The 17,505-nt window shown below is 38.0% G+C and overlaps 1 protein-coding gene across 19 annotated transcripts in view; it reads left to right on the top strand.

The window, feature by feature from the left end:
* The window catches only part of TRPM3 (transient receptor potential cation channel subfamily M member 3), a 797,388-nt gene that overhangs the window by 481,517 nt on the left and 298,366 nt on the right, over positions 1-17,505 (top strand). The gene's annotated exons all lie outside the window — the stretch shown is intronic.

The following is a 17,505-nucleotide window of genomic DNA, read 5'->3' on the forward strand; positions in this document are numbered from 1 at the left end:
AGAAAGGAGAATTATAGTACATTAACATTGCTGTGTGTTACTGGCTAGACATTCAGTATTGACCTTCACATTCTATACGACCCTACACCCCACCACCAAAGAACAAGAATGTCAGTTTATAAAGCTTGCCTTGTGTAGCTACAGATGTCTGCCCATGTCATCTTATCCTAATTGCAGCAACAAGCACAGTATGTGACATGTAATAGAAGCCTAATGATGACAATGAGCCTCATCAGCTGGCTGAAGTTTACAAAGCACAGTCACACATGTGCTGTCATGCACTCTCCTATCATTAGCCATACTCTGGGGTCATTCATCAATCATTAATAACTTGGAAACAAACCACACCTGCCTTTCCAGTCTTTTGTACCATTAGGTAACATCGAAACTTCAATGCTTCAGATGCTTCAAATTTTCAAAATCTAATGATCATTCTTATCAATTCGCATATTGTTGCACCTCTTTCACTCTAAACAGCTAGATTTTTGATTTTTGAATGCTTAAATTTTATTTGTGATTTATTTTTAAAAGTATTTATTGAATTTATTTCTGGATATAAACCCCCTGAGTGTATTTTTCCCATGGTATATTTCAAATGTCATAAAATGTTTTACCACCACGAACACATAGTGTATCATGTTGCTAACAGAAGTCACATTAAAACTACCCTGTTAAAATAAAAAAGAAGTTGAATGTTACAACTTAATAATTTTACTCACACAAAGTAAATCAGTGGATTACAAATGTGCCTTTAGAATGCGCTACCTTTCTATTGACAGTGTTTAAAGCTGCCTTAAGGGAATTTTCTGTGCAAGGACTGGCCCTATATTATCTGGAAATATTTAAAGGATCATTAATCTACTGTGCTCTAGTGAACTCAATGATCAAGGATGTTTCCTTTGGTGCTAATTCACAGTATCATTGCCACACCCACTAACAATTGTGTGGGTCATTATTGCATGCATTTTTGCCTAATTCCTGGCCACATTTTAAAGCCCACCCTTCTTTTTCTTTCTTTTTTCATGCCACTTTCATTTTAGGCTCTCCTGTTCCTCCTGGAACAAGGCAGTATATAAAGGGCACTGAAGCAAAGGCAAACTAATCATTGATATCTGTTGAAAACAAATAGGGGGAAAATGTTGCCCTCTCCATCCCACTGGGCATCTCACAAAAATGAGTTTTGAAAGCTCTTTATGAACCTCAAAGACGTTATGTCTTCCATAGTGTCTTTGGCCCAGAAGGAAAATACTGCATTTATAATAATGTTGTTACTGCCTGCCTTGGTGAGGGGCCCTTCTCATCTCATTATCAGTCTTATGAATCTGAAACTAAAGGTTGGGCTGGACCATCACCATGATTTAGGGCAGAATTTGAAGTCTTGCCCTATTGTCAGCTTGTATAGTAACTTTGGCCAGGACAAAAGTAAGAAGAGCATATGTGAAAAGATTGATCTAAGTGAATCAACTTCTTATAGTGGGAAAAGACTAGAAATTCTTATTGAAAGATGTTTGTAAATACTTCCCAGTTTTGTGCTATAACTTACAGAATATGCCTTTTGAGCTAAAGTATTTAATTATTTGATTATCTTTTAATAATATATTTCTATAATGCTCTAGTCTATTTATTATCTTTTGTTATTCCTTACTTGTGCCTTGAATTCCAAATTTCATTATTATTTTTCTTTTTTTTTTAACTTCCTCTGTTTGTACCTTATTAGCTTGATTTTTCTAAAGATTTATTTCTTGGCCTCTAATAAGTTGGACTGTATCTATGTCACCAAAGTTATGATTCCCATGCTTAGAACTTGATTTTTCTTTTTCAATGAATTTATTTTAAAGGGCCCTTTCAACCCTGAGATTCTCTGAAACGTTTCTTCTGTCCAAGCAAGAAAAAGGTACTGAGAGTTTATGCAGTGTTTGTTCTTATATTCTTTACAGATATTTTAAAGGAAGGATAACGCTGCAGTAGTATAATTTAAGACCAGTCTCAAAGTATACATTTATCCTGTGATTGGTTGATTGATCCATTCATTCATTCATTCATTCTCCATTCACTTCTCTATGTAAGCACAATGCTAAGAACTGTATTTACAGTGATAAAACAGAGCGGTTCCTAACCCAGAGGAGTTCACAGTCTAGTAGAGACCAACACTCAAATACGCAAACGCCATAATGTGGGATTGTTGCTATGATCTAAGCATCTATGGAGTGCACTAGGGCACAAAAAAAGTGAGTGGTCAGTTCTCCCCAAAGTGTAAGTTAGGAAAAGCTTCATAGATGAGATGATGAATCAGTTGAGTTTTGCAAGACATGAGGGGCCAAAGGAAGGGACAAAAAGTTTCGGCAGAGAAAGCAGCACAAAAACAAAAACCCATGAACACAAACCAATATGAGTCATTTGGAGACTGGCAAGTGGTTCTTTGGCTCAAGTGTGGGGTGTGAAGGAGGGACGTAGACAGAGATGAGCAAAGAGGTGGAAAAGCAATCAGAATGCCATAAAGTTTGCACACAAACTCTTAGGCAATAGGGAGCTGAAGGATATGAGCAGATTTGCCAGAAAGATCCTGTTTCAGTCAAATAAACAGTAACTGTAAGATCATCTCTAGAATGACAAGTCATCATTTAAGGCTACAACAAAATGTAGTGACAGGCTTGCAATCAGGGATGGTAGTTTGTAACCGTGTTACTCCCTAAAGCGAAATCTCTCTTTGCCTCTTTAAATTTTGGTTTGCCCTATTACATTTCCATTTCAGTTCCAAAGATACCTCCAGCCTTTCATGTTCTGCTTCTTTCTCTCTCTAGCAACATAATTTCAGATTCTCTGAACACTTTACGCAGATGCTGGCCTTGGTTTCAGATACTTTCACTGATGATTTCCAATGGGTAGTACATTATTTCTATTGTCCAAGCTTCACATTAGCAATCAACTTGCCAGCTAGGCAAAGGTTTCCTCAAAAGGTTGCCATTTGAACCACTTTCATTTCCAGTGACACTTCAAATTCAAGAAACTCGTCAGTCCAAGTTTTACCAGCAGCTTCTGCTGTCTTCAGACTGCTTTCAAATTGGTTGAAGTAGGAAAACCAAGTAAATTTTTCACAAGCATTTACTGTGAGCTCCTTTGTGAGAATTTAGGTTCTTGAAATACCAACATAAAGACTTTTCTAATGAGTCACTCTGTACATAGCATTTCTCAGGGATCTTATTCAAGCTAGGGGCTCCCCAGAGCTGAGCAAGCTCCAGAAATTGGAGTTAATGCTCTATTTTGTCTTGAGCTGCAAATTTTCTGTTGTTTAACGAAAACTGCCTAGACAACTTGAGTCTTGCTATAATTTACCAGTCTGACCCTCCTTGAACTTTACTACAAACTCTGTTAACGATCTTGTGCACAGCAGTAAAGAGAATTTTTCCTCTAGATTATCAGCATAATATTGAAGTCATTATTTCTTTAATCTTTCAAGCCATTGGCATACTCTGTTTCTTCCCCCCACTAGATGCAATCAATTTCTTCTCCCAGTTGGAGACATCTACTACAGATTTTATCATTTTCCTAGGAATTTGCCTCTGAGAGAACCATTTTCTCTTCAAAACTCAGCCTACAGTTTATGGGGCTCTTAAAACCAGAGATCTCCAAATGGAATTACTGGGAAATCAGGGTCTAATTCCAACCCTGATACTCATTATCCGTTATGCACTTCGATTTTCTCACCTATCAAAAAAGATTGATCATATGAGTGAGAACATACAATGTCTGTCTGTGCCCAGCTCATTTCACTTAACATAGTGTCCTCCAGTTCCAGCCATGTTGCTGGAAACGACAAGATTTCTTTCTTCTTCTTTTTTCTTTTTACGGCTGAATAATAAAAAGCTGATATCATGAAGGTAGTGAGTAGAATAATGGTTACCAGAAGCTTGGAAGGGAAAGGGGGAGAGGGGAGAAAGCAAAGTTGGTTTATGGGTACAAAAATACAGTTAGAAGGAATAAGTCCTAGCGTTCGATAGCAGAATAGGGTGACTACAGTTAACAAGAATTTATTGTATATTTCAAAATAGCTAAAAGACATTTGAAATGTTCCCAATACAAAGAAATTATAAATGTTTGAGATGACAGATATCCCAATTACCTTGATTTGATGATTACACATTATATATATGTATCAAAATACCACACATACCCTATAAATGTGTACAACTATTAGGTATCAATAAAAAAAAATGGTCATAAGGTCTGCTTAACTCCAAAATGCTCTGTGATATCAGGCAGTTCTTTACGCTGCTCTGACACGTAGAAAACTATTGTAAACGGGAGGAATGCATTTTAATAAGGCATAAATCTCCCGGTGTAAGCATTAGTCCCTACAAATCTCACCATTGTTATTTGTTAGTAGTAATCTTTTAATTAAAATCTGCCTAATTCAATTCAAGAGTGATATACAATAAACATGCTGGGCTTTTATTAATAAATGTTAAAATATCTTAACTGCACAATGAACATCAGTTGTGATTAAATAGCTCCATATTTTTTGTTTCTTTTGTTACTGAAAGTATTCATTGCCTCTATCTGTTCACACACTGATTTGCACTTTTCTTTGTATAATAATTCATGCACATTCACTTTTGAATTCTTTTGTCTTCCAACATCTAGTTCTTTATTTTCTGTGACTGTATCTCATAAAAGAAATTGAAGATGTGGCAGTTATCTGCTTGCTGTAATCAATATGTGTAGCTGAAGTAGAAAATTCATCCGGATCCCAAAAGATTTTCCAGAGTTTTAGCCTTTCAGTGATCAATTTAACTAAGTCTGTGAGATTAAAGCACCACTTTACACGAGGCTACAGAGCCATACTGTACAGCCGACTCTAGAAAGGCGTCACAGGCAGACAGAAGGGAACATCTCCAAAATTATTTAGCGTCCTGCCCCTGTGTAGACAAAGTAGATAACAAAAACATTAACAATAGCCTGTACCAAAAAAAGATATTTTTATGAATTGTTACTGTTATGGTTTCTATTTCTTTTTTTAAGGATTGGCGTTCGTCTTATGTTTCTTCCTAAAAGGATTCTTAATCTCTAGTGATCTTTCTTGTGACCTATGTTCCTTTTTAGATCCTTTAGGCCACCTGTTGTCTGGCCCATTTGACCACTAATGCATTTTATAAGAGGGGACATTTTCCCTACGTGATGAGATCTCACTGAAGTCACCTTTGGTTAATCACTCTTCCTTATTCCTAATTTAGGGTTATCTAAGACTTTTGCCACCTCTAGTCAAATTTGCTTTCTCTCTTCCAGGTGTGTCCCTTATGAGATTAACTCTGGAGTTTCTGGATTGTTATGAGAGCTAGTCTGCGATCTGTCTTTTTTTTTTGTAAGTTATAAAGATCCTGGCTGGGCGCGGTGGCTCACGCCTGTAATCCTAGCACTCTAGGAGGCCGAGGCGGGTGGATAGCTCGAGGTCAGGAGTTCGAGACCAGCCTGAGCAAAAGCGAGACCCCGTCTCTACTAAAAATAGAAAGAAATTATATGGACAACTAAAATATATACAGAAAAAATTAGCTGGGCATGGGGGCACGTGCCTGTAGTCCCAGCTACTCAGGAGGCTGAGGCAGTAGGATCGCTTGAGCCCAGGAGTTTGAGGTTGCTGTGAGCTAGGCTGACGCCACGGCACTCACTCTAGCCCGGGCAACAAAGTGAGACTCTGTCTCAAACGAAAAAAAAAAAAAAAAAATCATATAACTTCCTGAGGTCTTTCTTTTCTCTTATTGTATGGCATATAGAATTGTCATACTACTGCTAACATGTATATAGCACTTAACACACTGCAAAATGCCTTCATGTAAAACATCTCATTTCATGTTCGCCTGGGAGATAAGCACTGTTATTTATCTTCCTTGGGCTGATAAAGAAATAGAGACTCTAAAAAGATAAGGGATCTTCCCAAGTCATGGTGCCAATACCTAGGACAGTCAGCACTCAAACCAATGTTGCCTGACTGCAAAACTTGTGCTCTTTTTCTCATCCTGTATTCACAAACTTAGCAGCAGGGCCTATCACTACAGTGAGCCCTGTTGGAATCAGTGAAGCACTAAAGAATGTAAGCTTCATAAAGACATAGATTCTTGAGAAGGTCTATTGTAAGAAATAGTACTGTTGTGGTACTACTAACACTTATATAGCAATCTGTCAAGTGCTATATAAAGGATGGTAATATTATGACAATTTTGTAGGACAGCCCAAACAGGTACAGATCTGAGCCCTGGAGAGGCCCACTACTGAATTTTCTATTCATTATAGAATTCTCAAGTGGACATAACCTTGTATTTATACTTTATCCTTATGTTCAACAGTCTGTTAGTCAATACTATACTCCCATGTGCCTTAAAGCAGTGCCTGAAAAATGATAGGTGTTCAAGGAATGTTTGTTGACTAGATGAATGCGTGAAAAGTGATGACAGTATCCCTGGCCTTTGTACCTACCAAATGCATGGATCTTGATTTTTAAAGAGATGTTCCATGAGATACAAACGCTGAATATAGCAAACCAGAGTAGCATAGTCCCAGGAAACCCAAAAGATGTCCCATGGTCCCTCTGGTCCACGTATCCATGGACTCCACAGCTCAGAGCAAACCTCTGCTGGGTCCTAAGTTCAACTTTCCTCCTAACTGGTAGCATCACTGGGCAACCCTGCTGAAAATGTTTCTTTTTATTTATTATGAGACGTTACATATGTTCATTCCATAGCCATGTAACCACTGCACTTGTACATAACACCATAAAGTAAACTTGGAGTACATGTCGTGTTGAAACTTGGGCATCTTTTCATTCTGTTGTACATGCTTTTCTCTAGCAACATTCCAAACACTTTTCCAAGTTTCTAGACATCCATTGCCCAATTTGTTCTCCAATATAAGTGCTGTTTCCTATACATGGAGTTAAGCCTTAAGCATATTAAAACGTTTGGTATTTTCCAGTAGAATAAATTTGTGCTTACCTCGTCATATTTTTCAGCTTCTTCTAAAATAACTGAGAGGCTTAGAATGTTTTGCATAAGACTCCTTTTGTGTCCCAGGCCTTCGATGGGAGAAAAGAGAAAGAATCCTTTGATGTAAATCTTTTTTGATGTAATCCTTTTCTAATATTAATCTTATTCACTCTGTGTCAATCTTTAATTACCATTAGCACTTTAATCTGGCCACGTGTGGGATTTGCAGAGGAGGGTACTTTGCTTCCACGGTAACGTGACCCTGGTTCCATGAATTACAGTTTTGCTTTTCCAATAAATAAATTTTCCAGGTCTGGGGGAGGGGTGTACTTTCAATCCCAAAGTCATCAGGATGCTACTAAAAATATATGTAGTTTATCATAAACCCTTGGTAGTCATCATGGGATATTTTGATATTTTTAATGTTATACTATTATTTCTATTAGTGGTAATGTCATTATAACTTACATTTCTATAGTGCTTTATCACTTATAAAAGAGCTTCTTATACACTAGCCATTTATATTCTTTATGCACTTGGACCTAATGAAAACCCTATAAGCAAACAGGGCTTCCTTTTTATGGATGAAAAAACTTGGGCTAAGGGTATTTAAATGAATTGCCCAAGGTTCCCTGTGACAAAGCCAGTTCTCTAACCCTAGCCCCTGGCATGGTCCATGTGATTTCACTAAGCAAACCTCCCTAGCATGGTGATGCAGCTCTTCCAATTTTGGAGGGTCTGTGTGGAGTAGTTTCGTCAGCAAATGCATTACTGCCGTCTCAGGCAGTATCTCTGCACCTAGTTATTATAATAGCAATCCAGTGCACAAGACTCTCCTTTGTGGAAATAGATCATCAATGTTGCCTCTTTTTCAGAATATGTTGTAGATAGATGGTGCTTTATGCTTATTTATAGTGTTATCTCATGTTGTAGCATATTCTTCATAACAACCTTGTAAAGTTAGAGTGGATGGTAATTTCTCAATTTTATTTGTGGGTATATATGGTTATGTAGAAATTAAGTGACTTTCCTAGACACATGAAGGTAAATAACGACCAAAACAAGAATACTATAGTATCCTTATTTTGTTACTATTCAAGTGATTTTCTATTCTACCCTTCACTATGGTTGGAATAACAATTACTGATTTTAACCAGTTACATTCCAATATTGATTGAGAATTAGAATAGACCCTTTAATTGAAAACCCTTGACCCATACACAGAAATATAGATTCCCTTAGAACTGGTCTTAACCACCCATAAACATGATAAATTTGTTGATTTTTTTTTTTTTTTTTGAGGTCAAACAGACAATTATGAAGTTTCTCCGCCAGTCCTTCTGCTTCAGCCTGGAATGGCTGTCCCCTAGCTCTGCTGCAGAGCTGTCTTGTCATCTGAAACTTTGGTTTTCCATCCTTGTGCAAACTCTCTCTACCTCTGTCCCGCGCTTGGTTCCCCATTCCTTAGATATCACATTTTCTTGTGTTTATGGAACATATTTCCCAATAGCTTTTTATGCATAGGTGAGTATGAAGTTAAACGTTGAGATATTTTAGGTCTTAAATTTATTTATTCTATTCTCATTCTTGATTAAAAATCTTTCCCTCATAATTTCAAAATATCCCCATTACTTTCTAGGTTTCATTAACTCTTGATCTTTTTTACAAAATCTGTTCTGCCCTGTCTGGAAGCCTGTAGAATCTTCTCTTTGTCTCTGTCTTTGGACTCGACAATTTTATGCTTTGATGTAGTTCTGTCTTTACCGATTGCATTGAGTACTCAGTGGTCCCTTCAATTTGGAAATTTATGTTCTGCAGTTCTGAAAATATTTCTTATATTATTTTTTGATAATTTCTCTCAGCGTTCTCTGTTCTCTTTTTCTGCAAACGTTTACTACTGATTCTCTAATTCTCTTGTATTTTTTCTCCTGTTTCCTTTTTGTTCTATTTTCCAAGAGACAGTAATAGCTTCATTTTTACCTTCTAGTGCTTCTCTTTAGGTTTTTGTTGTTGTTGTTGTTGTTGTTGTTTCATTGTTTTTTTGTTTTTTTGTTTTTTTGTTTTTGTCTGTCATATCTCTTAACTTTTTAATACCCCCTTCTTGTTTTTGAAATGCCCTTTGCTATGCTCTCTCTTCTTCCATGCTTGGGTCTTCTTTAGTTCTCTGAGGCTACTGAATATACTATCACTCTACTTCTCTGCACTATTTTATTGCTGATTTTCATGGTTTCTGTCTTTCACAGTAAAGGCTCTTCTCAAGTCCTGGTGATCCTTGGCTGTTACTAAAAAGTAAAGCACTAAAATGCACATTGGAACTTTTTTGTCCTCAGGTGGGATTTATTAACTGGTGGTCTTTTCTGTGAACACCCAACATTTTGTCAAGAGAGCCCTGAAAGTCAAGATCACTAGGTCTCTGCTTGGCGCTCTTCAATATTTCCAAAGAAATGTCCTCCGATGTCCTGCCTGAAGGTGTGTGTGACCAGGTGCAGGGGCAGGTAGAGGTGGGCCGGGGGTTGTGAGGAGGATATTCAGCCAGCCTGCCCATGGTCTGGCAGCTGAGAGAAGTCAGGAGCCTGGGGGACCTCACTAGTCAAGATGTAGACTTTTATTCCATCTTTTTGTTTTCACTCTGGTGCCCTCTGCCTACTTTTGGATGTGCCTCTGGACCCAATCTAAGGTTCAACTTCTCAAAATAATAAATTTCTGATCTTCCCACTGGGTGGGAGAAAGACAGTTTTCTGGCTTTGTGCAGTAGAAGGGGAAATTTGACTGCTTCTTTTAAAGATTTTTAACCAATTGCCTCATATGGGCTTGGTCCTACCACCCCACCCATTTTTTCCAGCCTTCAAATACACCTGCTGCCTCTATTCCTAAGCCTGTCTGAGCTTCTGCAGAGTGAGCCAGCCTGTTTCTTGGTGGCCTATGCCACCCTTTCTGATCCCTGAGCTCTGGACATTCTGTACTTGGCTATACTAGTTCCCACTCATTGCTTCACTTTGAACTTCCCAAAAATGTTGATATCCTTCGTGTATTCCTATGACCTTCTCCATGCTCTTGTCTTTGTAGATTGTGCCTTTTTGTTGTTGTTCTTTTACTGTCATTTTAGGCGAATATTTGAGAGGGACCAGGATAAACGCATGTGCTTAATCTTCCATGTTCCATCAGAAGTGCCACTGAATCGGGCCCCTTCCCATTCCAAAATGGACATGATCACATCTTAACTTTGGCGGAGGTCAGGCTGAGGGGAACCACGTCTCCTTCCTTTTCTCATCCTAGGCCCAGGGGTCAAGCTAGTATCTCTGCTGAGCCCAAGTAGGCACAAGGAAACAGCCATTGGCTCAGAAAGAGGGCACGATACAGCCATCCTTCCAATTACCACGAAATTTTAAAAAATGGTATGCAATATATGTTAACCATGGAGGTAAAACGATAAGCAAAAGTTGAAAGCAAAACCTGTCAATGCCAAAACAAATTAAAGAGTAAAATTCCCCCCCATGAAAAAGACTTTTCTGAGAAAAATCTTGGAGAATATATACTATCTGATAATTTCCAATTTTATCTTAATTATCTAAAAAATTTTACATATAAGATTGGATAAAACATATACACACTTCCAGACACATACACACACACACACACACACACACACCCCAAAATAAAAACAAGAGCAAAAAATACTCTTCTCATTAACCCAATAAAAAATTTTTAAAAATAAATATATTGCCATAAAAATTCAAGTTTTCATGCACCTACTATGTGCTGGGTGGTTATAATGGTTCATAGTAAAGACTGAAGCTAAACCCCCTTTAGTCATATAAAACCTCATCATTATAGTGACTTGGGGATAGCCAAATCTAGTTAATATGCCTTCTTGGTTCTATGGAGCATGCTACAATCTGTGCCAGATGCAATTAAAGAATGGTTCAAATGGCAATCTGTAGAGCTTTGAAGATATCCGTGGGAAATAGGCTGCCTGGCTGTTCATTACCGTGGTAATAGATTAGAAGTGACATTGGTTTAAAATAAAAACAACAACTCATCATTCTGGTCCAATTGACCAATTAGGGCATTCACACTAGTCATACTGCAGTTGCACAATTGTTGACATTATTTTTCATCATATGATGGTTATGGGAAAGATACACAGTACTTTATAGGTGATTATAATATCTCTGCTTCTGCCCAAATTAAAGCCTTCATGCTTATGAGAATATGTGTTTATGTACGTGGGTGAAAAGGAGCAAATCATTCATTGGTGGTAAAGAAGAAGTGGGTTGATACTTAGAAAACAGATGTTGAAAACCACAGATACCTAGATACTGAGAAAATAGATTTGTATGGGGTGCCTCATTCCATCAACTTTAACATAAATGAGAACAATTATAATTACTGGAATAAGAAATGTAGAATTGCCTGCCAGAGGTCTACTCTTGTCATTCCAGATATCCAGCGAAAGTGTCTTTTGTTATACTTCATAAAAAGAAAGCATAAATATGATAGCATAAGAGTTTGCTTATTATGTTTGCATCACATGTATTGTCCAATAAGCTCTAAAGAAAACGAGAAAAAAAGCATTTTTGTATTTACATTCTGTATATTACTTCCTACTAAGTTTTATTAGCACCTTAGATGAGTAACGATATGGTGAGGAATCATTTTAGCAGTGAACAATTAGCTCTTCAAAGGTAGTTCCAAAATTTAAGTAAATAATCTTTAATTTTCCTTTTGTAACATCAACATTGAATTTAGGAAGGACTACACGTAAACATGACATGCTTTGAACTTAATAAAACCTGGCACAACTTAAACTAAATCACTAGAACTCAGATCCTCAGCCCTCTTTCTTTCTAAGCAGTGGTTCGGTCAGCTAGGCACAGGTGACCTGTTCAAAGAAAGCTAAATGACATAGGGGTTAGGTAGTTAATATTGGTAAACTCTAGACAGAACGCTGTTACAGATTTCAATGTAGAAGAATGCCCTCCTTCCAACTCAACGTTTGTTTGGGTTTCATTTTCTCCCAATTATCAGTTATAAATGTTGACTCTTTATAAAATAAAAAGAGACACTTCAAAAGGACTTCCATCACCACCAAGATTTCCTCCTCAGAAGTCCTCACTTCACCCTCAAACCCCTGATCCCATCTCTTTCTTCTGAGTTTAGGGCAGCAAAGGTGGTAGAAATAAGTGCTATAGACCTGGGATTAAAATTGGAAGATGAAGATCCACTGTATGCATTTGTTATACAACATAAGGTAAGGGCACAAGGCAATGGGGGGAAAATGGAGACAAGTTAATTGCTTTAAATTACTGCAATTGTTAAGGCAATAATAGAGTAATTCCTAAAACCCAGAACTCCTTGGGAGTTCTGTTTGTAACAATTTCACCAAAGATGCTCACAGGTAGTACCTACTGAATCAGTGCTTCTCGAAGATGACTGGAGGTATAATTTATATCTATTAAAGGAAAAACACTAAAGTAGACATGGCTCGTGGGTTTGTTTTGAGGATAGTTTTGTTTAATTTGGGCTGCTGGTAAATAGTTTAGTCACTTGTTCTTACTGATTTTAGCTTAACTCTACCTAAGGACTCAATGCATAATGCAAATGCAATTTTCTAAAATGTTGGTGGTTATATCCTGGCTATAAGTGTAATGCTGTAAGTCTATAGTATATACATTTATTTTTATTTTTATTATTCTTCATGATTCACTGACAACATATGGATTAAAAAAAACGTTTACTCCCTGTGTTATGCTTTAAATGCCAAATTTTTATTCATTTGCACAGACGTTATTAAGGGCAACTTCTGCTGTTCCTATGCTAAGTGCCAGAGATTTGGGCAGAAATAATGTCAGGTCCTTGCTATCAAGGGAGAAAGAGATAGGGAAAAAATTGGTTGCAAAACAAGTTTAAATGAATAAGCTCAAGGTAGAGGTGAGAGTAAACATACAGTACACAAAGGAGTTGAGATCATTAGAAAAATCAAAAAAAACTTTGGAGAAGAAGGATTTTGAGCTAAACTTTGAAGGCTAGCTGAGGTTTTCCTGGGAAAGCAAGTGAGAGAAGAAGGATACTCAAGGCCTGAGCAAAAGCAGGAGCAAATGCACAGAGGTGTATGAATGCTGGTGGCTGATTGGAGGAATGACCTCGTTTGGTGAAAAGTGAGGGTCATTGAGAAGTTTAATAGTAGACATGCCACAAAATACGGTTTGGAGGCAAATCACACAGATATTTTAATGCCATGGTAAAACATTAGACAATGGAGTAAGAGACTAGCTCATTCTTCCCTAAGGTTTAAGAACAGTGGTTTTTAACCAGGGAAAATTTTGCTCCTAAGGGACATTTGGCAATGACCAAAGACAATTTTGGTTGTCCCAACTGAAGGAAGGGATGTTACTAGTGTCTAGTGAGTTCAGGCCAGAGATGTCGCTAAACATTCTGCAAGGCACAGGACAAACACCTGCAACAAAGAATTATTCAATAGTTAATAGTACCCAAATGTCAATAGGACCGAGGTTGAGAAACCCTGGTTTAAGAAGATCTTTCTTATGGCACCGTGAAGGATGGAATGAGGGGGAAGGGGGCCGCAGAGGCCTGTTAGAAAATTGCAGTGAGAGTTGGAGTGAGAGGAGGAGGACCTCAATGAGGCGGCAGCAGTGGGTTTGGCACGCTGAGAGTAGACATAAGTAGGCCAACTCTGAGAAACTCTGAAGAAGAGGCAAGGTTAGCAGTGTTGCTCAGAGAGTAGTTCATGGAATTATTTCTGGTTGGTATTTAAAAGTTGAGAAGCTGGAGACTCACCTTCCCCTACATATTCAGAATCTCTGAGCAAGGGACCATGATGTGCATTTTCCACAAATTTCTCGGATGATTTTTAGCAGGAGTTTTGCCACAAGTCATTGATTCCTAAACTTATTTTCTAATACATTGGGTTGCTTATAATTATCTCCAGGACTGTCCTAATTTATTTCTCATCTCTTATATTAGAAGGATACATGTCCCAGCTCTGTGAAGGAGGGACATAAACCAAACACATTTAGGATGTTGCAAAAACCAAAGGCAGAGGTATGCCATCTGTATGTAGGAACTGTTTGGGGTATTTATATAAAATGCAATGTCTCTCCTGTAATAAGGAGCACTTTTGCCACATGCCACATGCATGCTTTGCCCCATGCTGGGACCATCGCCAGTTTTGCCCCCACTTGCCTGGTCAGCACATTCTCAGATGAATGGTTAATTCGGTTCTGCATGCTTTCACCAGGTCACTGCATCCCAGGGAGAAATCAGACATTGGCCTTATAGATGCCAACATTATCAGAGTTCTCTCTCAGTGGGAGTCAGGGTTAGAGGTAATATTTATTTTCTTCTTTGTGTGTAACTATTTCCCAAAAGGCCCTCAATGAATTAGCACAGCTTTTGAAATACAGAAAAGTTATACAAAATAAGTTGTAAAAAAGCAACTTGAAGAGTTTGCCTTTGGGCACTGTCCCTGCAAGGGATTGTTATAAACCACATACCAACACGGACAGACTCCCTAGGAAGCCCTTCATCACAGACTGGCAAAGGATGGAGACCTAAAGGGTATGAGTCTCACTGTAAATATGTGTCCCTATAGTTCTTGAGATCCCTAAAATATGTTTTTAAATACATCCCAGAAAACAACTTCCCAAATGCTGAAAACCAAATTCCTTTAGATGAATCACATTAGGTAAAATGTCGGGACATCCAAGACCCATGAATGTCAGAGCAAAAATTGCAGTCATTTCCAAACGCAAAATAACTCCTAGGCTCTTGCCCCTGATATACACAGAATGTTCCAGCTTCTCTGTACTTGTCCTGCAAATTCAGCCGCTTTCCAGAGATGAAAATACCCTATCTTGGAAGCCAACAGAACTTGCCTTCTACACGGAGGAGGAAGTGTAATGTGATTGGAGTGCATAGGCTTCTGGGCAAGAAGAGCTTGCTTTAAGTACTAACTTTGCTAGTTGCTAGTGGTGTGACCTTGAGCAAATCATATCTCTTCTTTGAATGTCAGTTTCTTCTACCATAGGGTTCAGGTCGATAAATGAGAGCTGTATCTGTGAATTGTGAAGAAATAAATTTTCTGATGTGTTTGGCTCATATGAGTTTACCTGCCTATATTGATGAGAATCACTCAAGTCACTTTAGGGGAGGGGAAATTGTGAGCCTAGAAATTAACTAGAATTGGAATGGGAAAAGCATTGGAAACTATTCTCTCCAGGTCTGTCTTTCATAGGCCACTTGATTTCTCTCTTATACACAGATTTCTGCTTCTAACTGCATAGGTTCCATAGAGTACTCTGACAATGCATGTGTTTTCCTCTCTCCATTTCTGCTAATACATAAACATTGTTGCCTATTTGAAACTTTCTCTACCTCAAGACTTCTCTGTATTAGTTCCCCATGATTCCTGGTTCATTGTTTTCTAAGTTCAAATTTCCAAGGAAAGGAATATAATTGATCAGCTCTTTGGGGGCAGTACAAAAGTCAAAGATAGTAGCCAACATGTGAAATTTTTGCTTCTGAGTCAGGCACTACTACCAGTCCACTAGTCTATCCAGCTATGACCATGTGGATGGGGGTGGATGTGGTATCATAATAAAAATGGCCACAGGTAATCAGACAGGCACTAACAGATCTCTAGGAAGTACATTGGTTTGAGAATTTCTCTATAACTCCTGACTTTAGCACTCTTACATATATATCATTTTAAAGCTTGATACTATCTCATTATTATTATGTTACAGAAACACATATGTCCAGGATGTTGTCTTAGGAAATGCGGTCCATGGCTTAAATGGTCCCCAGTTGCAAACAAAGTCATCTCACTCCCTGAAATGAAGGAGTCAGCCTTCTTTATCCTTTGTTCTTTATGGTGTTGTGAAGTCATTGAGAATAGTTGTTACAACTTTCCCCCAGGCATCCTTGCAAAGTCATCTGGTGGAATCTTTAAATGATAACTATATCAATAATTTAATGTAGAGCTCATATGATCAACAGTATAAAGTGAGGAGACACCAGGAGTGGGATTAAGTTTAAAACTAACTTTCAGGAAGCAATGTGTTTTAGAATACTCGGAATTTCTTGCTAAGTTTGAAGTTTTGGTGTCATTCTGAAAAAATAAGGCACCCAAATAGCCAGTTGAGCAAGTAGAAACCAGTGACCTTATCTGAGGCCTAAGCCTCCACACCAGCAGTTGTACTGGTATTCTAACATCCAGGGATGGAAAGGAAAGAGAACCAACATTGGCTTTGGAAATTCATTTCCAGCCGTGCTAAACTGCTTTGACATTTCCTGTTCAGAGATATTATTTATGTCAGCTCCTCTCAGTGTAGCATTTTTCACTGTCTGATTTGTGACTCTGCTAGAAATATGGCAGACCTAGGAGTTCCAGGGAAATAAGGGCTCTTTATCTTGCAATGACACCAAAGACATGTAACCAAATTAGCTAAAGGGAGGACCCGGTCATGCCAAGAGACTGAGTTAATGTGTTTAGTCAACTGGCTTGGACTGAGCGCTTTGTGCGGCCAAGGATCTATGAGATAAATCATCATTTACTCATTGATACAATCCCTTTAATATGTTCACTCTTAGTCTTTTGGCTGACACAGCTACCTTATTCTCTGAGAATAACTTCCTAGAACTTGAAAAGGTGGTGATAATGTTATTTACAGAGCATACTTTATAACTAAGGTAATTCATTCATCTGCTAAGCAAACATACTGAGTGCCTCTATATGCCAGATACTATACTAATCATTTAAGAATCATATGAGAGATACAATTCCTACCCTCAATGTAGTTATAATCTGGACAAGGAAGCAGACAGAAAATCTCAGGAAACAGTAGAAAAGTTGGCAGGTTTTGATATCACTTGAGAGAGATGGGGAAAATTCTAAAGGCAGTATTCTAAAGGAAAATGCAGAAATGGCCAAAAACACCATTGCAATGTCGCCTTTTATTAGCCCACGGAAGAGATGTAATTATTCTGCTAAGTCTTCATTTGCTATTTGAGAGCAACAAATTAAACCCCACTAATCTATCTCACTGGATGGTACTTACCAAACCTAAGAGGCTTCAATTATCAACAGCTTAATAAACTTACTAATCTGCATTAAATGAAATCCTTTGCAAAATCACATTGAAACAATGCCTAAGTCATAATCAGCCTGCCTGGTACCTACAGCCTGCTGTGGCTGAGCCCTAGAATGCACTGTGTAATCAAATTCCATGTTACTTACACCCCGGAAAATTCCTAATAGGTTTTTTTGGGGGGAGGGCGGGCACATTAATTCATATAGTGCTTTTGTAATCTGAAGAAAATTGACATTTAGGTATAAGTCAAACAAGAATTTAATTTAAAACTGCTTAAATTCAACCACCTATTATGATAAAAAGAAAGCTTAGAAGAATGTTTTAGACTCTATATGTCAAACCAGTGCCCCTACACTAACAAGTCCTCATATGACACTCTTAAAGCCTCCAGGGTTAGATTTGATTATATGAATGTATCA

Source organism: Eulemur rufifrons, chromosome 7 (genome assembly GCF_041146395.1).
Source record: "Eulemur rufifrons isolate Redbay chromosome 7, OSU_ERuf_1, whole genome shotgun sequence".
NCBI lineage: Eukaryota > Metazoa > Chordata > Mammalia > Primates > Lemuridae > Eulemur > Eulemur rufifrons.